This window comes from Magnolia sinica, chromosome 4 (genome assembly GCF_029962835.1).
Source record: "Magnolia sinica isolate HGM2019 chromosome 4, MsV1, whole genome shotgun sequence".
Classification (NCBI taxonomy): Eukaryota; Viridiplantae; Streptophyta; class Magnoliopsida; order Magnoliales; family Magnoliaceae; genus Magnolia; species Magnolia sinica.
In genome coordinates, this window is record NC_080576.1 from 30,090,024 (window position 1) to 30,111,951 (window position 21,928).

Sequence of the window (21,928 nt, forward strand, 5' to 3'; positions counted from 1 at the left end):
TAATTTTCCGTCGCTTGGTCGTGCGTAAGTCTTTTAGGAATTTGGCATATGAAGGTATCTGTTTAACGACATCAAGTAGAGGAATGTTGACTTTCACTTGTTTCAACACCTCTAGGATATCCTGAGAGTTAGAGAGAGGTTTTGGTGAAACCAACCGTTGGGGGAATGGAGCAACTGGCTTCTCTAGAAGTTCCGGTTCTACTTTTTGTGGGGCATCACTGGATCCATCATTGTTGTCCTCTTTTGGTTCTTGAGGCTTTTCGGGCCTAACCGGAAGAGTTTTATCAATGATCTTCCCACTCCTAAGAGTGGTGATGGATTTAGCATGCCCCATTTGATTTGAAGAGTTGGGATCACTTGTCTCGTATTGCGGTTTAGGATTGGGGAGCGGTTGTGCAGGAAGCATCCCCTTTTCTATAACCATCATACTTTGTGATTCCTCGCATTGCCTGAGCCAGCTCTTGTATGGGATTTTGAACCGGTTCCTCTTGAGGTTTCACTTGATTAGGATTTTGATTGAAGAAACCTGGAGGAGTCGCCGTTTGTCCATTCCTCCAACTAAAGTTTGGATGATTTTTCCAACCAGGATTGTATGTGTTGGAGTTAGGTCCAAAAAGGTCTTTGATAATTATTTACGGCATTGGCTTGTTCATTCAACACTCCTCGAAAGGCAGGATTGTCAGTTGGGTGAATGTTGCAATCACAGATGCCGCAAACAATTTCATTGACCTTATCCTTCTTTCCTTCCATGGCCTCAACTTTCCTTATGAGCGTAGTCACTTTACACTTGAGAAAATACTCATCTTTCAAGAGATATAATCCACCTTTCTCCTTTAATTAAGTCGGCCTAGACGTGGTGTTCGCCATTGGGTAATAGTCCCATAATTGTGTTTTTTCAGTGAGACTATCGAGGTAATCCCATACCTCGTCAACATCTTTGTTGATGAACTCTCCATTACACATTGTCTCGACCATTTGGCGCATGGAAGATGTCAGTCCATCATAGAAAAAATTTGTAATGCGCCACGTTTCAAATCCGTGTTGTGGGCATGAACTGACCAAATCTTTGAACATTTCCCAACATTGGAAGAATGTTTCATCTTCCTTTTGGGCAAAGTTCATGATCGCTTTTCTGAGGGTAATCGTTTTATGATGTGGGAAGAATTTTTTTATGAATTCCCTCTGCATGTCGTTCCATGTGCCAATGGATCTAGGACGCAGTGAATGTAACCACGTCTTAGCTTTCTCTTTTAAGGAAAAAGGAAAGAGTTTCAGCCTAATTGTATCCTCAGATACATTAGGAAAACATAATGTAGCTGTAATCTCATCGAACTCTTTCAAATGTAAATATGGACTTTCTGATTCAAGTCCATGGAATTTGGGAAGGAGTTGGATAACTCCTGGCTTGATGTCCATTTGTCCTATGTTTTCAGGAAAAATCATGCATGAGGGCATACTCACTCCCGTCGGTTGTAGATAATCTCGTAAAGTATGAGGCGGGGGTGCCTGTTGCATCTCATTCTCATCTTGGGTATCCTCCACCCTGGGTGGAAGTAGAAGAGGTTGGTCTTCAGCCATAACTTCAGTTAACTCAGGGGATTTCGAGCGGTGTCTAGTCCTACGATGGATAGTCAACCCCTCAACCAATCCTCCTTCAGTCAAGAGACGTCGAGTGTCGTCACGGGCCCACTTGGGCATGAAACACTCGCAGCCCTCAATCAAATTCGAACAAAAAGAAAATCTAGAAAGAAGGAGAGAGATGGAAAGAAATTACCAAATTCGAGTCTTAAGTTTAAAGACCTACAAAATAAAACAGAATAAGTTAGATTCTAAAAAGAGAAGAACAATCTTTTAAAAGAAAGGTAGTAGGGATCTAAAAGAAAGTGAAAATTTCTAAAATAAATTAGGAAAGTCCTAAACTAGAAAGTAAATTATTAAAAGAGAACTGAAAAATAGAAAGTAGTGAAGGAGCTTACCGAATTAGAAATTTCTATTTTAAAGGCCTACAAAATAGGAAGGTTAGTTTCTAAAAATTCTAAAAATAAATAAGGAAACAAATTAGATTTAAAAAGAGTTAAAAATAGAAAGTGAAAAACAAAAAAAATTTCTAAAATTAGAGGATTTTTTCTAGAAAGAGAAATAACTAATCTAGTTTCTAAAAATAAACTGTTTCCTAAAAATAGAAAAAAATACTAGAATTAAAATTTTCAAAATTTAAATCCTAATTCTAAAAGGTAGAAAAAGTAAAGAGATTATGAAGGAATTACCAATTTATGGACTTATGTGAGGATCCTACAAAATATGGAAACAAGTTAGTTTCTAAAAATAGAATAAAATAAAATAAAAACTTCTATCCTAATGTAAGTAAAATCCTAATCCTAACCTAATTCTAAAACTAATTAATTTCAAAGAATCGTAACCGTCAGTCCCCGGCAACGGCGCCAAAAACTTGTTCACTCCCCAAGTATAGGGTTGTGATGTAGTAATAAACTCGGTAAGACCGAGGTCGAATCCACAGGGACTGAAACTTGTACGTTTCCTGAAACTAGGTAGAAATAGAACTAGTCTAAGATGCGATCTAAATCAAATAAAATTTAGGGAATAATTTGTGAAATAATTATCTAAAACTTAAGTAATTCAGAGGAAGGAAACTAGGGATTCAGAGGATCCACTTGTAGAGATCAGGGAGATCTTATGCCACTACCATGAAAATTAAACTGAACTTCTTTTAACATAGTTTTAAAGAGATGAAAGGTATATGAATTAGAATGGATTCCATCATTAAACCATGCCCAGGAGGCAAAGCAACTAACAGAATTAAACTAATTACCAACCACTCAACAATGCATGAAGGTTAGGAAGGATACCGTCATCCAACCATGCCCATGAGACGATGGTGAACAACAGGGCTTCCTGACATCATAAACATCAAAGGGAGGGAGAAATACTCAAAGCCATCGCAGATCTATTGTAATTTCAGTCACAACAAACCATTAAAAGAGAACTGAAAGTATTCCTTTTAATTGAACTAAAATCATCATTGGTCAGTCAGCATAATTCAATGGCATAGAGTCAGTCCCATCACGCCACAAGCTTCCCCTCTTAGCCCCAGCTAAGAGGTTTAGCTCGCCATGATGCGGCTAACCCTTAAACAAAAATAAGAAGAAAAAGAAGAAACAAAAAAAAACACTTTTCTCTCACTTCTTTTTCTTCTCCACATTCAAAGTCCAGTCCTAAGCTTTTCCAGCATCTTCCCTTTCCTCCACAGTTCTGCCTCCAGCCAAAACACTGCCGTTCCCTCGATCCAGCGGAAAAAAAAACCTGCTGCTTCCCACGTGCTGCAGCAACCACCGTCAGCAGCAGCAACCCACGTTCATCCTTCCTCCCTTTTTCTTCTCCCCCGAATGCTTCTCTCTCCAGCCGTGGATGCCTCCCCTCCAAACTTCCTCTCTCCTTTTATCCTACCTGCAGACCGTGCGCAAGGCTGGAGTCCGCGGACGAGTTGGCTGCGGAAACGTTCCTCACGCACAGCAGCCAAACTCGGAGTCTTCCCCTCTTCTTCTTCTTTGCTTTCCTTCCAAAAGGACAACGTCCTTTGGGAGATTTTCGGCAGACCTACATGATGAACGGCTCGGATCAGCCGTCCGATCGCCCCCACGAGCGCACAACTCGCCGTGAAAATCGGACGGCGTCGGTTGCGAAACAGAGTGCGTTACGCACTTACGCTGGCTGATGGTGGGGCCCACATGGCTTTCGTTTTGAGAAATCCACACCGTCCACTGGTTTTCCCTCGAAATTTCAGTAAGGAAGGGCTGGTTCTTGTCGAGTTTTGGTGTGGTCCACCGATGCTTTCATTCAACCGTTCGTCCCATGTTTTGGGCAGTATTCTCCTGTGTATGCGAGCATAAATCAGAAAAGACCTTATATGTACGGTCGGTTTGACCCCCTGAAACATATGGACGGTCCCGATCATCTTTTTGGTGGCCCATATTAAGATGGTGGACGGACAGTTCGTCCGTCGATTGTAAACGGACACGGACTCTGCTGCGTTTGGGCGGATATTTCGGTCAATCGCCCGTTTGACTGCTTCCTTTGCTCGGTACACTGCAATGGTACAGCCCTGTGCACTCCCACGTACGCACGGTGGGTCCCAGCCTCATGCATGTGAGAAATCTGATCCGTGCAACCTCTTTTTCATTTAATTTAAGCAGTTGAGACCAAAAATGGAGCATATCCATACATCAGGTGGGCCCCACTTAAGGATTTAAGGGGCTGATCTATTCGTTTGGCCACTTCCACAGCAATCCAATGGTTGATTTTTGATTTGTACGGCTTATTTAAGGTCTTCAGGCCAAATATGGAGTTTCGAGCTGAATGGATGGTGGGAACCCTGTGATCTTGTACTCTGTACCAATTTCAGGCTACTTGAGCATTAGTTTCTTGATTTCCTTGGATCCCTGGCGTGCAAATATGCCGATCTTGATCTCCTGGGGTCCATCCCATGCTTTGGTGTCATCAGAGCATTAAATCCATGCTTTAAGCATCCTTTTTCAGTCCATGCTCGTACATACACTCGCATTACAAACACGATTAATCATGCCATTAAGCGGTATCATGCGTGTAAATCTATGCAACAACTGGGTCTGATATGCAATATTTGACCCTTAAATCGTTCAACTTGAACTCGCAAGGTGAGTGCTTGAGTTGTACGAATACCTTATATGAAAATTTAGAACTTAAGTGAAATTAGTTTTTTTGTTCTTCACAAAGTTATAACTTTCGGACCGTCAATTCACGACCAAATTCGGGGTGCCGATGAAAGAAATTTCTCCACACATCCATAAAGACATAGCCCCGATTGATCATCGGTGGCCGTCGATCTAAGTTAGGGCCTTCCCAGTTGATCGGCATGCTCGATCATCGTATATTTATGTCCAAACAAAGATCACATTATTGGACTACTATTCCATAGTTTAGATTAACCTATATGCCTTTTTTCAGGTCCCATTAGTGGGAAACAACCTCCCTTAGTGTTATAATAATGAATAAAGGGTCATTGGGGTTATTTGTACACTTTTTGGCACTATATAAAGCCCTCGTTTGGCACCTCCTCTTTCCATACGAATTTTACCTTATAAAGAAAGAGAAAAAAGGGATAAAGGGAGAATAGAAAGAAGAGAAAGGAGAAGAGTGAGAGCTTGGGGTGTGAGTGTTGGTGCCCGTCCACCCTCTCATCCCCTTTCTAGCTGCCTCACAATAATCGGAGACATCGTCGGAGATTTTTTGACAACAATTGGAGGTAAGTGTTGAATCTCACTTATAATTTAAGACTTTAATACGTGTTTATCCCTAATATTATAAGCTTGTATTCTTATTTAGGTCTTTCAATGATATTTTCCTAACACTCTAACCCTACGAGAGCCGTAAGTCAAGCGGATCATCAAAAGGTGATGACTGTTATCGCTAGGTTATCTTTTATCGACTCTTGAGGGTCTCAATTAATGATTAGTTGCTTGTAGATAAATTTATGTATGTTAATATGTTAATATTTTGATTTTGCTATAATATATGCTATTTGTTGGATATGGATGCTCACATATTTGATGAAATGCTTGAATGATGAAATGTGTTGCTTTGTCGATACTCATGTGCTTAATTTAATACTTAAGTAATTATATTACTTTATTCATGCTGGCATATTTGATTTAATGCCTTAATTAACGTAGTACCCTATGGATGCTTACATATTCGGTGAAATGACTAAATGGTTGTGTAGTAGAACATATGTTATAATTGCGTGAAGTAGTGTTTAGTCCATGGAGATACTTAGGATTGCTACGATGTTGGGTTAGTTGGCTAACCGCCCGAACTAAAGGGTGGCCCAAGTTAGGGCGGTCACCCCAAGCTTGTTCAATCAACTCGGGTTGAACATGGACGACCGACAGTAGCTGGACTACATGGGTGCTTGCACTCAATGTCAGTTGCGTCGTGGTTCTCCCAAGTCAATCAAATTAGTCCACTAATCGACTGATCACGTATGTTCACAATATATGACAAGACTAAATGAAATATAGGATACCTCGTTCCTAATGGATGAGTCCATTCATAACCGTTAGTACGATATGATCCCACTAAGACTCATGAGCCGGGCATAGTAGTATGGGACACTGTGTCCTAGCTGTCGGCCTACGCTGGGGTGACGAGCCTCCACGTAGTGACCAGTGAGCACTAATGGAAATGATAGATTATTGTTCGAACGACTCCCGTCAAATTACCTAGCCGATGGTTGCGTGCCAGAGTACTGTTCGAATGACTCAGGCATGAATGGACAGTACGCCAAAATCACAAATTTGCAACGAACCCAAATAAACGACGGCTTTCGTCCATCGCTATTTACTGGGTCATTTTTTTTTTCAACTGATAAAATCCGTTATTTAATTTGCGACGGATAAGGTCCATCACCTCATAGTGACGGATAAGATCTATTGTAAGAAATAAAAAATCTATCAATAAAATTCAAAAAATTAGTCGTCACTAAAAACATTAGCGACGGATAAGGTCCGTCGCTAATATGAGTAGGTGACGGACCTCAAATTCATCGTCGATTTTCAACGGTTAAAAATTAGTGACGGATAAGGTCCATCGCTAATACAAGTAAGCGACAGACCTCAAATCCGTCATTGATTTTCAATGTTCAGAAAGTATCGACGGATTTAGTCCGTCGCTAAAATATCTGTAAATAAAAATAAATATCGATAAATTATTATTATTATTATTTTAATCTTTCACCCAATAGTCATCCAAAAATAATTCACACTATTGTTTGATAAGAATCCTATTCACAAAATTGGTAACAACTCAATTCAATAAAAGAAGAAATGACCCAAGTGGCCCACTCCAACAAAAATTCACTTTAACACACCTAACTAAACACTTCCCCCTCCTAAACTAGAAAGCATACAAAAGAAATTATCCGGAGCTTCATCTGTTGGCTATGCCTTGCCTTGTATTGGCTACTTAGTATCTGCTCTTATTCAACCTTCTTTTGGGCTCTTCCTACATATATTACAAACAACCAGATTCAATCCAAGAAAATACTAGTTTAGTCAACCCTTCATATATTTCAAATAACCAGCTCAAATCCATGGAAAGTGAATAGTTTAATCAACTGAAACCAATTAACAAAATCCTACCCATTAGAGGTTCAGGTAAGATCATTTCTTAACTTCATAGCATTCACTAGGAGAGAAAAATACAGTTTGAAAAGATCTTTAGATGTTGAAATCAATACACAACAACGCAAGGCAATCTGCATTTAATGCACTAGTGTCTAACGACATAACCAAATGAAAGTGTAGGAACTGGGAAATTCCTATTTCCCAACAATCCGAACTCTTTTACCAGCAGGGATAATGCATCAAGTTCAGTGAAGTTGGACCGTAGGTTATTGTCCAGCCAGTGGACAACTTCTAACCTATCATGCATGCGACATCCAACTTGTCCAAAAGATGGGCCTACCATGAGGAGAACCTTGTGCAAAAATCAGCACAATCCATGCATCGGATGAACCCTATATGTATAGATGCCTTGGCTCATAATTCAGGCTGGTATGCTCATCAGGCTAGTCCCACATGCATGTTGACTGTTTGGGACCACATGAAGGAACTTGATTTATATACGAAAACATCATGTGTTTGGTCAAGCACAGATTGTCTATTTGAAAGAAAAAAAAGAGAGAGAAAATGTACCCATTTAAATAGATATCCATGGTTTAGATTCCATGTATATGAGAGATTCATGCCAAAGATCCCAATAACCAATGAATAAATAGAGAGGCAAACAGTTCCAGAGCTAAGGAAGAGCTCTAGGTGCAATGGAATAGAAGAAAAGATAAATAGATCTCCAAACATGCATTGCAACTAAAACAAATATTGTCAGTAGTAAAATGCAAGAATTTGGAGATCAAACTGAAGAAAAGAATCCAATGCATGTGCAGTTCATTACCAATGTCCTTGTAAAATCTCACCTAAATCAGTTGATTTCAATGTCTGTCAAGTTGTGGCAGAGGGAAAAAAAAAACCATGATTGTCAATTGCATTAACATCTTCAGTTTTGCTATAACCATCACCATTGGAGTCAGCCATGTATGCTGTAAAAGATACAAAACTTGAAAATGCCCACAGAAGTGCTTAATGCAAGTGCAAGGGATGGTATTAGACTAAAAAAACCCCAGATAACTTTGGAACTAAAAAATAATGAAAAAAATAGCAAATTCAATCACATAAACTGAACACTTGCAACCATCCATCACACAAATCGCATTAAAAGAAAAAAAAACATTAAACTATCTATTCATTTCCTACAAAAACATGCTAGGTTGGTATGTGTGCGACAAATTATCTCTTTGGTTTATTATCACCACAATCATATCAGAACTTCATACGTGGGTAGTTACATTTGGCTGGAATTCCCCTAATTGCTGGAATTCTCATCCATCAAAACTAACATGACCCTATTTAGGCAAAAGTTTGCCTAAAGTGTATTCTATTAGTAGTAACCATCTTAATTATTTCACTATTTTATTTTTTACCATGCATTTCATAGCCCATTTGTTGGATGTTTAGGGGTGTTGGTCAGTGTGCTTTTGAAGATATGTTCCTACAATGGGACCCATAATTTAGATGCCCTGGATAGCTGTGAATCAATGCCATAGTTTAAAAGCCAATAAAGTTGGATAATGTGATAAAGTTGGTGGGCTCCTCTCTACTAGTGTCTCATGGACTAATAAAATAACTCCACGTTACAATTTGAGGGACTCAAGTTTTCAGGACCGACTGAATCGGCTCCCATATCATATTGTTATATATAACACGACATGGAAGTTAAAATACCTAGGCAATCATTATAATAATAAAGAAATGATACAAAGACACAAGAAAGAACCAAAAATAAAATAAAATAACACAATATACAGCTAGATAAAGACCAATTGCTGTTGTAATCTCTTGGCAGTAGAGATTAGTGGTTTGGCTGGGAAAAGGTACTATGCGCTCGACCTCACAAGTCTGTCCCATGAGGCCGAGCTGTGTGGGCCCCACCGTGATGCTTTTCGAACATCTACCCCATCGGTTAGATGCACCATTCCATCGTGGGCCTAGGTCTCAAAAATCAAGTCAATCCGTGACTTGTGTGGGCCACACCACATACAGAAGTGGGGAGGAGCCGTGCACCATTAAAACATTCATAATCATTTTTTGGGCCCACTGAGATGTGGTTTGCAAATGCAGCCCATCCATTATGTGTGTCCCACTTGGATGAGGGTTCAAACCAAGTTTCAGCAGCATTCAAAACTCAGGTGGGCCCCACCAAGTGCTTTTATATGTTTTTGGCATGTCTTCACATGATTTTAGATGGTATGGCCCACATGAGTTCTGTATACGGCTGATTTTGGGATATCCCATAATTTAGAGGGGACCCATCAAATGCACGGTGTTGATGGTCGACACGCATCACGGTGTGGCCCACATAGCTCGACCTTACGGGAGCTTATTGTGAGGTCAAGCGCATAGTAACTTTTCCCATATATATATATATATATATTTATATTTAAGAGTGAGAGACTTGAATGAAGTCACCGGGGTTTCAGACAATGGGATGGACAGCTTTCGTGATGCCCCGAATTCGACACTCGACTTCCATACACCAAGTCCCGAGTTCAGCACCACAAAGAAGATTTTTGATGAATTTTATATATATATATATATATATATATATATATATATATATATATATATAAACATAGAAATACCTGAGCATGAAGATCCATGATCAAACTACCAAGCAACACTCTCCATCATAAGTCCCGATGGTTATAAGTATAATGCTTTACAAAAGATACGTAACGTCAACATTGCCCAAATCGAAGAATAGATGCAATGCATCAAGAAAGCTAAGTCTTCCAAGCTATTCCAACCCTGAAAAAAAAATAGAAAATAGGAGGCTTAGGCAAAAAACCTAGTGAGTACACACGTGTGTACAGTGTGTCCTACATGCAGGCAAGATAAATATGCTACAAGGAAATCATACCACAGCCATAACCATATTACATGCATCCGTAATCACGTCATCATCATCATATTGTCATGCCATAATTATACAATATCGGAAATACTGACAAGTCCATGAGTCATACAATATCAGAGTACGCAATATAAATCAGCATGTAAATGAGGAGTTATAAAGAGCCAAATATCAGATTCAAGGATGCAATGCAATATGTGGTGCGAATGAAATGACTATGCTGGAGTGAAGTCGGGATGGTAGTACATAGTATCGCAGACTATGGGGTCTATCACAAGGTACTTCCATCCAAAATAGTCCCATACCTAATTTGGATAGTCAGACTCAATGTGGTAAACTCCTGATCTCAGGTTAGTCGCGCGCCCCAACCGAAATCCTGGCCATTGTGAAGGTACACACAATAATAGCTGCGCACCGCCATCCCGAGTGAATAGTGAATGAATGAGTATACAACTCCTACTCAATAAGTCCACATATCAGTACTATTCATCTCTGGGATCATCACCGGGGTTTAGTACACTCCAAATGGCACTGCCCCTCTCCCAGCAGCACAGTCCAAGTGAGCGTAAGAAACCTCACTATCCGCTTGGTCAATAGTCTGCCAATATCTATCCAGTACGTCGATAGCAGACCCATTTACGAGCTAGTCAAACTCAGCCTAGCTATACCCCCTACCCTCGGGCGGGTAAAGCCACACCCCCTCCCAACCGACCACGATACAGTGGGAGATGGGGCCTCCTGGTATTCGGCACTCGGGCGCTCATGTATCCACTCGGTCTCGACATTGGGGCGTCTCCTGGCCTCAGAGGTTTAGTGATTTTCACCCAGGGACATCTATGGCGCCCGTATGCTAGAACCAAATATTTTCGATATCCCATCTAGCCATCCACGATATGCCTGTGGAGGCTACGACCCTGATGTCGCTAGGGCACACAATGCAAGATGCATGAGTCATACAATCCAGTCATGCATCAATCCTGCGCATATCGTACGCTCATGTGAGATAACCTCCGCCTATCAGGGAGTCTCATAACAACCTGCCCAATGACATATGCAATGATCAACCACATCTCATAACGAACATGCAGATGGTGCGTATGGGCATGTATCATGATGTTATGCTATCATGTACTCGTAATCGACATCGTCAATTGGAATCGGTGAGAATGGGCCTAACAAGGCCTAAAGGAAGGTCACAATATGGACATTCCACCATCATTGCCTGTCAATGTGGACATTTAACCAACATTACTCCCAAGGAGTGACCCACATAAACATCAATACATACATCATGACGAAATCACACATCACATTAGTCCTCATATACATCACTTTGGGTCTCTCACAAGGGCCGCACATTCATCGCATTGGGCCTCACTCGTGGGCCGCATATACATCACATTGGGCCATATCATATGGGCCTTACACATTGCTATGGGCCTCAACACATGGGCCATGAGCACACCACATCAGGCTTCACAACCCATGGGCTTCAAATACACAATAGGTGGGCCCTACATATGGGCCTCAAATACATCACAATGAGCCTCATCATATGGGCCAAAAATATATCTCAATGGGCCTTGCTCATAAGCCATGAATACATGGCTACACCAATTATGATAAGTCTTATACTACAACCACTTCACACGTTACATAGTTAATGGCTCATATTTGGTGCTGCATAGTTAAGGGCCAAGAGCCACGTTTCATCGTACCATTTACGGTTTAGCGATCACAGCGTATAGAATCCAGGACCTTAATAGCATTAGCTTGGGTAATATAACTCTACATCACATTCAGTTAGTGTACAACTTAGTTATATGTGATTCAAGTGGCGGTATCTATATCGATAAGCACAAACCTATGTCATTGAATGGCCATCAATGCCACTTGATTTCATACGGTTAGGTGGCCTTGTACGTATTTCACATTCATACAATTAGATGACTACGTATACTACATATACTCCACTATTGCCTATGATTAGGCAGCTATATATACATCAAATACCTACATGATTAATGGACCAAACAGTTATATCACACCCTCAAACCACTAGAGTCTACATATTTATTATAATTAAACATGTTTAAGGGTTTAGATATAAGTCACATGATCCTATTACTTAGGACCATACTCTAACCAACATGCCAAGTGATCGAGGGCTGTCCACAACCAACCCATTAAAGGGATTATTCATCATTACTTTAAAAATTATAATACTAGTTCGTCATATGTTCAACACATGGAGATTACCAACCCATGTCGAAGAGGCCCAATGGTTGGCCCAAACAAGGCTACCACTGATGGGCCCATATAGCATTCACTTAAAATGGGCCTTAACATTCTTGGACCCACAAATAAATAGAATTTACAATGAGTTCTATATGGTGGAGCTCATGGGGCTTTCCCATGAGGTTAAGTCGTATGTGACTCACTTAAGACTTAGGTCTACTTTGATTTTAGCACAAATTCTAAAATGATATGAGGAAGTGGATGGTCCGCATGGATTAAATAGATACCCCATGATGGCCTTAGGTTGGATTCAATAGTTAGGTCCTTATTCTTGCAACCTTGTATTATATGGTCCAATTCAGGTTGAATTGACTGATCCTTGGGACAATGCTCTAAAGGGGACCCGATACATGGGCTAGATGGGTTGAATATGCAATACATCATCAGGATGACCCATAATAAAAAATTTTAGTAATGAGAGTTCAATTTATATTATTTCATAATGTCCAGCTGTCTAATCATTGGATGGGCCTGCTTCATGGTAACATACCGTCAAAAGGGTTAATAAAATAGATAAACGATGAGGATCTTAAATATATATCATGTCATAGCCATGGTAGATTAAGTGGCATAACACCTGCATCAAAGTGGGTCATACCACACACAAGTTGAGAGGTTTACCCTCCATTAAATATTCATAATCGGGTCTACAGAGATGTGGTTCATAAATCTGGCCCATCTATTATGTGTGTCCCACTTGGTTGAGGGGTCAGACCAAGTTTTAGATACATCCATATTTCAAATGGACCTAACAAGTGATTTTACATTCTCGAGCTTCGAATTGTACGAATGGTTTAAGGAGATCAAAGTTACATGGGTCCTAAAGTGATGTATTTATTATACCTACACCTTTCATTTACTTTTAGAGATCATTTTAGAAAATTATCTAAAAATGAATCATAACCAAAGATTATCTGGATCTCACCTCAATTAGCAGTGAGGATAATGATTTCACCGTTAAATCATTCATAGGGCCCTCCATAATGTTTATTTTCCATTCGATATGTTCATAAGGTCACCAAGACCTGAATTAAGGGGAAATACAAATTTCATATTGGTCCAAAACTTCTTACCCAAAAGGGTTCCATTGGTAGATATTTAATCCTTGCTGCTTTTGTAGTGTGGCCCACTTGATAGTTAGATCTATCTTATTTTTCTTCTCAAACCTTAAGACAAGCTCACCAAATGGATGAATGGTTTAGATATAACATATACCACATGATCAGACCCATGAAAATTGCTGATTTATTCAGCTTCATAAATTTATTTTTATTTTCATTTTTTTGATGGTGTGGGCCATATGAGTTCCGTGTACGGCTGAATTTTGAGGGTGACCCATTTTTAAAGGGGACCCATCAAATGCACGGTACTGATGTTCGACATACATCAAGGTAGGGCCTGTGGTGGGGCCCATTTTCTTCCAGCGTGAACAGCAGACGCTGCTTGCTGCAGCGTCAGACGCTGGCAGCAACAGCGTCAGGCTGTTTTGCAAATTTTCTTTTTTTTTTTTGTTTTTCATATTTGGAGCCTATAACAGGACGATCCAGTCCGTCTATTGCGTGTGTCCCACTAATTTAACAGGTCATTCCAAGTTTCAGATACATCAAAATTTCAGGTGGGGCCCAGCAAGTGCTTTTATATGTTTTAGCCATGACTGCACATTATTTTAGATGGTGTGGGCCACTTAAGTTCTTTATACGGTTGCTTTTTGGCGTGACCCATTTTCAAGAGGGGACCCATCAAATGCACGGTGCTGATGTTTGACATACATCAAGGTAGGGCCTGTGGTGGGGCCCACCTCTTTCCAGCGTAAACAGAGACGCTGCAGCAGCGTCAGAGTGCTTTTTTTTTTGTTTCTCATATATGGGGCCCACAACAGGACGATCCAGTCCATATGTTGTGTGTGTCCCATGTGGTGGAGCGTTCAATCCAAGTTTCAGATGCATCCAAATTTTAGGTGGGGCCCAACAAGTGCTTTTATATGCTTTAGCCATGTCTGCACATTAGTTTAGATGGTGTAGGCCACCTAAGATTTGGATTGTCTTCATTTTTCAGCTCCATGGCTAAAATGAGCTGAGAAATTAAATGGACAACCCGGATTAAATACATACATCATGTGTGGGGCCCGTTGGGGACCCACAACCCCTGCCCCATTAAATCAAATTGCTGGCAGCGTCTCTCTCTTCTTCATTTTTTAGAAGTGTAAGTGTGTGTGAGTTTGGCCAGCCCAATGGGCCAATGGATGGATGATTTAGATGCCATACAAACATTTTGGTGGGGCCCACTATCAATGGGTCCCACATGAACTCTATAATAAATTAATTTTATATGTTTTCTCCTATGCATCCCCACCATTAATAGCATCATTATCATTATTGCAATTATCTTCACCATCAATCATACTATCTTCATCATCCACACCATTAATCACATCATCATCAACATCATCTCTACCATTCATAAACACAACAAAAATAAAATAAGAATGAGTAGGGTGGGTGTACTCACCTTGATGAATTAGATGGATAGTTGAGATGTATGGAAGGGATGAAATTGATGGTTGAGATGGATGAAAGGTATGGGATTGATGGAGTTGATGGCCCACCAAGATCACTCCTCTCTCTCTCTCTTATGGAAAAAAATGGTGAAATGCTAAGGAATGGAGGGGTATTTATAAAGAAATGGATAAATTTTTGGTTAAGTTAAGCTAATGTGATTAATATTAGCTTAGGCTAGGATTATGGTACTTAATTTATACTTTGTAATTAATGGTGGATTAAAGGAGCATGGGATGGCATGGTGTGGTGATATCATGTATAGTGTATGGCATGGAGAAAGATTGACTTTTTATGCACATGAGAGAAAAGAGATATAGGTATGTGACATCACACACATGGGTAGAGATTCTCTCACCCATGTGTGGCATGTACATGTGTGCATGACATGTGTTGTGCACATGTGTGGAATGAAATACATGGTGTCATGCGCACATGATACACTTATTATTCTTCACGGCGTATCTCACTAACAGATTATCATACCGACGAACGGGTGGTACCTCCACGATCGCGGCGATGGGGCGGTCGATATGAGATAGGTTTCAAGGTCTTGAGGTCCCGGTCAGTTGGGTGTGTACTATGAACGGCTAATCTAGGTCTAGCTAAGGGCGTAGATTATCATGTACATATATGCATAGAAACTGGTACGGAATGGACTGGGTAACTGGGGTTTCAAACAATGAAATGTTAAATGCTTTTTCAACTAAAGGATTTTCAATGATTCTTGAATAAAATAAAGTGGCCCACTCCCGTAGGCTGCAGACTACTGAAGTAAATTCGTTTATTATGCGTATTGATGATGGAAGCTGTTCACTAGGTACAGGTCCCACCATAATTTCACAACTCCAAGAAAAGCACCACTTACCTCTCCTGAGGCGACTCGACTTTACATGCCTGAGTCAACTTGACTCAATCAGATTTCACAACTGTGATAAAAAAATAAGAAAAGTTCTTATTTTTTAAGATTTAGTTGCAAAAGCCTATCTACTCCTTGGTCTATTTTTTAATACAGCTTTATTTAGAAATACTTATGAATATAGCTATTCTATTACATGTTTTACTTTGATTGATGTTTCTTTCTTCTTTTTTTTGGTTCATGTTTTTGTTTTTTCTTAAACACGCACACACGCCCCACACACTCACACTGCAGTGGGATTTCACCTCCTATGGATACTTGAACCCCTAATGGGGTGTTGAAACTCCTGAGAATCTACTACTCTAGCAAGAGTAAGGATCAAAACTGACTAATGTTTCCTGACGGAAAGGTGCCCTTAAAGTCTTTGAACGACGATCTTGCAACTGTTCATATTCGCAATTGGATCCTAATTTTTTGTGCTTGCTTACATAAATGTGTTTGGGGCTCAACTTTAGCATACAAAATTGTCTATGCGGTCCATTTATTATGTAAGGTTATTGGAAAACTAGTGGTGAATGGATGTTTGGTTTATCCAAAAGGTATCCAGTTTGAAGTTGAAAGGCATAAAAAGTGCCTCTTCCAATCTGTTTTACTCGGTCTTCAAATCAAAACAAAATGTTTACTATTGATCCTAGTATTACCTACTACATACTAGTAACATACAACCAATATTGGGGCACTATACCATAAGCTACAAAATTTCATGTCCCCCTAAACAAGGCATCCTCCATATATATATATATATATATATATATATATATATATATATATATATATAATAAGTTTTTTATTTTCATTTACATTCACAAATACATTCATCATCCATCCAACTATTAACAACATTTGCAAAAAATAAAATATATCCAACCAACTCATAATAATAATTTGCAACTTTAACCTGCTAGGAACCGTCATGCACCGTAATGTCTTACGGCAGAGCGGGTTCTGAGGAGTTACAAGTTGACCCTGACGACAGCATATAAATGAAGCGATAAAGATATAAATGATTCAATATTAATTAAAGGTTTCGAGAACTTACATCCACCTCACTCTTATTGCCAAGTAGTCCTGACGAAAATGCATCCACACTACGAGAAGGGGAAAAAAAAATTTGTGGCTGCACCAATGCGGTCTAGTATGAACGACCACCTACATACCTAATGTTGGAAGATTGGGATCAAGCCACTACGTAGTTCTTAATATTTAAATCAGATCATTTTACGCATAAGCAAAGAAAAAATCAAAACAAATCATAATAGAAATATGTGTACCTTCTGTCACGCATAAGAAGATGAAAAGCTGAAACAAATCACTAGATTAGTCAAGTAAAACTACTAACTAATTCAAGATGAAGATTTAGTCAAATAATATCCAAAATTACCTCAAACACAATCCATGTCTTGACCAAATTACAAAAATATGTTCCTAACTTAGGAAAAGTTTTAAGCAAACTCCTTTAATATCTATGTTTTCGTCAGCACTCTAGGCCAAACGAGAACATCACCCACGTCGCAATCGGCTAACGTCTTCTCAATGTCACCAAATACATGCACACTGGGAACTTCAACATCCAATATGACTTTGATGCAATCTGGAGGGATGCCTGCATTATCTCTAATCAGATGCCCATGTGCAACAACTCGACTACAAATATCTGTCAAATGACAAATTTGTTCCACCCGTAGAAGTGGAGGTGGAGGTAGAGCTGACTCATCACGATGACTTGAGGTCTCGCCAGATCGAAAAAACGCCTACAAGAAATAATTTTTATTATTTTCATGGATAAAATAGTAACTATACATTATTCTTTAATTGTTAAAATACCTGAGAACCAGCAGTGTCAGGAGAGCATTGCATTGGTTGAACTAGAGTATTTATTTGATTCTGAACTTCAACCAAACGTTCTCCAATGTTCAATATCATGTTCTTGCATAGGTCAAATTTCTCGTTAATCTTGTTTTCCAGTTGCTCTTTTAATACAATGATCGATGATTTAACCTCAGCAATTTCACCCTTTCCTTCTCTAATTTCATTAATATAAGGGGTTGAAACAATAGTTGTAGTTTTTGAAATATGACCCAACCCCCTTACACGTCCTCTATTATCAAGACCACAAACCTAAATGATAATTAGCCATTATTAGTAATGCATGTATATTAGTAACAAAAAATGTTCAGAAAGATAAGTATGTCAAAGTGAAGAGAATGAATGAAAAACCTGTGTAATCAGGTCGTGATTTAAATCATTATGTATACAAGCCAGGTCATTGGAAATTATTTCTTTTATTTTTTCCGTTGTGATGCTCAGCTCCTGTGAAGGGAGAGACCCATCGGATCTAGTATGAGTTGCCAGAAACAATTCAGTTCTTGTGATCAGATTGGGGGAGATTTATTGGGCAGTCAAAACTGAAATATGTCCAATGGTCTTACTTGACAAACAAGTGTCCCAATCAGGTTAGAATTATTCAACCAATCTGACTTATGAACACGAACTTGGCTCACTTCATGTACAAACTGAAAGATGAAACATACCATGAAATCTCTCTACTCGAGAAATGATTGCATTAGATTTAAAATCAACAGTACACATTGTTTACATTCAACCATTATAAGGTCATGATATGATTTCTAAACCTTGTAAAAGAAAATAAAGCAAATAGATGATAGACTTGTAAAACAGTAAACAAAACTTGTGAAAGAATTAAATACATCAACAACAACTCATAGTGCCCATCTTCAAATATCAAAATTAGGGAAATCAACATGTACTTTCTCATAGTGCTATCCTTAAACTGAAAACCATCTCAGCACCAAATCTCACCATTTGCAATAGTTTATCTTTCTTAACAGCATCACCAAAAGGACAAGTGTAAATGGAAGTACTTGAGTTTGTAAAACCAACTTGTATTAAAAGGTGCAAAAATACCCCAAGCAAGTATGGATTTCAAATGTTGGGAAAAGGAAAGGTGGATCCCTTATCATTTTCCTTGTTCAAGTATCTTGCACTCCTGTTTCTTCAAGGATCCACCTATCATAGCTTTAATACAACTGGAAAATTGCAGCAACTTTAAGGAATATACAACCACATTTAAAATTTAAAAAAAAAAAAAGGCTGAAGACAATTATTTAGAGTTTTGGATACATGAGATTTTGGCACAAGGCCATCTAGAATGCCGTCCAATCATATCAGCAGTCTACATCCCTGAACCCTATGACCCACTTGTACAAACTGAACCTCATGGCACTCTATTCAACGAGGCATTATCTAATACCTTGGGCTGTTATTCTGAAATTTTATTATTTGAAAAAAGAGAGATTCTACTGTCTATCCTTTTCTTTCTCGTAAGGAGGTTTTGGATTTAGAAGAAATGAATTCAATTTCCTTGAACATGGAGTTTACCACTGTTTCTGTAATGAAGTAACTACAAAATTCGATTTCTAATTCTAAAGTTTTACTAAAAAATGTGGATATCTATTTCTCCCCCAAAAAAAAATGTTAGATGACGATTTTGAAGGTTATGAGATACAGCTCATAGTGTTTAACTGCTGACCTCTTAACATTTCCATGGAAAACTGCACCTTGGAAGCAAACAACATATATCTACTGTGGATCTGTAGTTCTCCGTTATCTAAGTATTCCAGAGGGGTTTTCCATGTCCACATTTTGGATTGTCATGTCCAAACAGGCCCAGGTCATTCTTTTTCTTCTCCAAGCTACTTTGGACAGGAGAAATCTACATGTGAAGAAAAAAAAACCCCCCCATCTAAAAGAAGCCACAAAACCATAATACAATACCTTAATTGCAGTCCCTTCTTTTGATAGCTAGGTCCATTTTTCTGCTATTTCCTGACAGAAAGTTCCAGGCTATAAACAAAGGATGCAAATATCATTTTCCTCACAAATACCTATAAAAACTCAGAGACCCAAAAACTCCATCTGACAAAAACCATAAAATTCAAGAGGGGAAAAAATAACCACAAAACCAAAAGCACAACATTCCACAGAAAATGCATTTTACAAGCACACATGTGAAAGTGAAATGTCAGAAAATGAAAAAGCTCAGAATTCCACAAATACAAAGATCTCTGACAAAACCAACAAAACCCATCACCCAAACACATGATCCAGAGGTACCCAAACAATAGCTTTTTTTTCCAAATCCAAGTACACATAAACCCACATCTGACAAAACAAAGTGCATGGCAACATTACAATGACAATGAGTTCAAAAAGGGGGTGTATCTATCAAAACCAAGGGGCTGAAAATATCAATTCCCATAACAATTACACATAAACCCAACACCCAGAAAAAATAGGGGGTTTCAAACCATGGGGGTTCTGAATCCAGGGGGTTTCCAATCATGGCACTGGGAGAGAGAGATTGAGAGAGAACCACCACTATCAATCGATTGAGAGAACCACCACTATCAATTGATTGAGAGAGAGAGAGAGAGAGAGATTGAGAGAGAGAAAGAGAGCATTACCTGATGTTCGTGAAGATATCGACAGGAAGAGAGAGGTGGGAGAGATCTCTAGGGTCGGCGCTGGGAGAGGGACAGACGGAAAGGAGATTGGATGAGAGGGAGAGAGAACATGGGTTTCTCATTTTAGGGGACGTGGATTTCATGCTAAAGGAGGCATGCTCACCTATGCACCTACGCACGTGCGCACCTTTACACATGCGCACCTTTGCACACGTGTCATGGGTGTTGAATCCGAACAGTCCATAAGATGTATAATCCCATGAAATCCAAGGGGGTGAATTTTCACCCTGATTTAAGATTCCGGTGGGCCATAGAAAATAGAAATGCAAGTCAAGGGAAGAAACTGTTTGCATTTTTCATGGCCAACTGAAGTCTTGGTTCAAAGTAAAAATTGATACCAGGGGGTTTTATGAGGTTCTACTTCATATGGACCATTCAGATTTTAGAGACTCATCATGTGTCATGAGTTCTCAAAAAAGTTCGTATGTAGTCCGTGCAAACTGGTTCGCAGGTGAGCGTTCCGTGTGCTAAAGCCTTTCGCAGATAAGTTCCTGCGCAAGGATGCTAGGTGGGCCCCAACATGACGTGCGTGTTTCATCCATGTCGTCCATCTATTTTTTCAGATAATTTTATGGTATAAGACCAAAAATGAGGTATATCCCAATCTCAAATGGACCACATTATAGAAACAGTGTGGACCATTAAAAACCTTTTGGGGGCCATAAAAGTTTTGGTCAAGCTAATCTTTGGTTTTTCCCTTCATCTGGTCCTGTATGACCTAATCAACAGATTGGATGTCAAATAAACGGTACAGTGGGCCTTAAGATGGATTTTAATGGTGGATATCCAATTGCCATTGTTTTCATGTGGTGTGGTCCACCTAAGATTTATTTCCCACTAATTTTTGGTATAAAACTATAAAATAATCTGAAAAAATGGATGAACAGAATAGATGAAACACTTACATCATAGTGGGGCCCACAGAGCACCGATCACCAGCCACAAGGCTGGTGGTAGGGGGAGTAGCTATTCTGTTTCCCGCCAAATAAAGGAGATGAATAGTTGGCTTATCGTCAGTAAGTTCTTTGGGTCCCATCGTGAGGTATGTATTATATCCAAACCGTCCATCCAACTGGCGAGCTCGTCGTAAGGCTTGAGACAAAAAATAAGACAAATTTAACCATCAAGTGGACCACACTGAAAAAAGTAGTGGGGGATTGAACGTCTACCATTGAAACCCTTTTGGGGCCATAAAAGTCTTGGATCAAGCTGATCTTTGTTTTTTCCCTTCATCAGGGCCTGTATGATCTAATCAACAGATTGGATGTCAAATAAACAGTACTGTGGGCCTTAAGAGGATTTTATGGTGGATATCCAATCAATATTGTTTTCTTATGATGTGGTCCACCTTAGGTTTATATCCCTATCATTTTTTTGATCAAGCCCTAAAATGATCGGTAAAAATGGATGAAATACATACATCATGGTGGGGCGTACATAGCATCAAATACTAGCCAATGGGTCGGTGGCAGGGGAGTAGCCAATCCGTTCCCATCCATGCTGGTATTTGTGGTGCGGTCCATTTAATCTTT

The 21,928-nt window shown here is 39.4% G+C and overlaps 1 non-coding gene across 1 annotated transcript; it reads left to right on the forward strand.

The window, feature by feature from the left end:
* Positions 1 to 1,033: 1,033 nt before the first annotated feature.
* Positions 1,034 to 1,140, forward strand: LOC131244747 (small nucleolar RNA R71). The gene has a single exon (XR_009170526.1). It is a non-coding gene; the product is annotated as a small nucleolar RNA R71 (small nucleolar RNA).
* Positions 1,141 to 21,928: the final 20,788 nt, after the last annotated feature.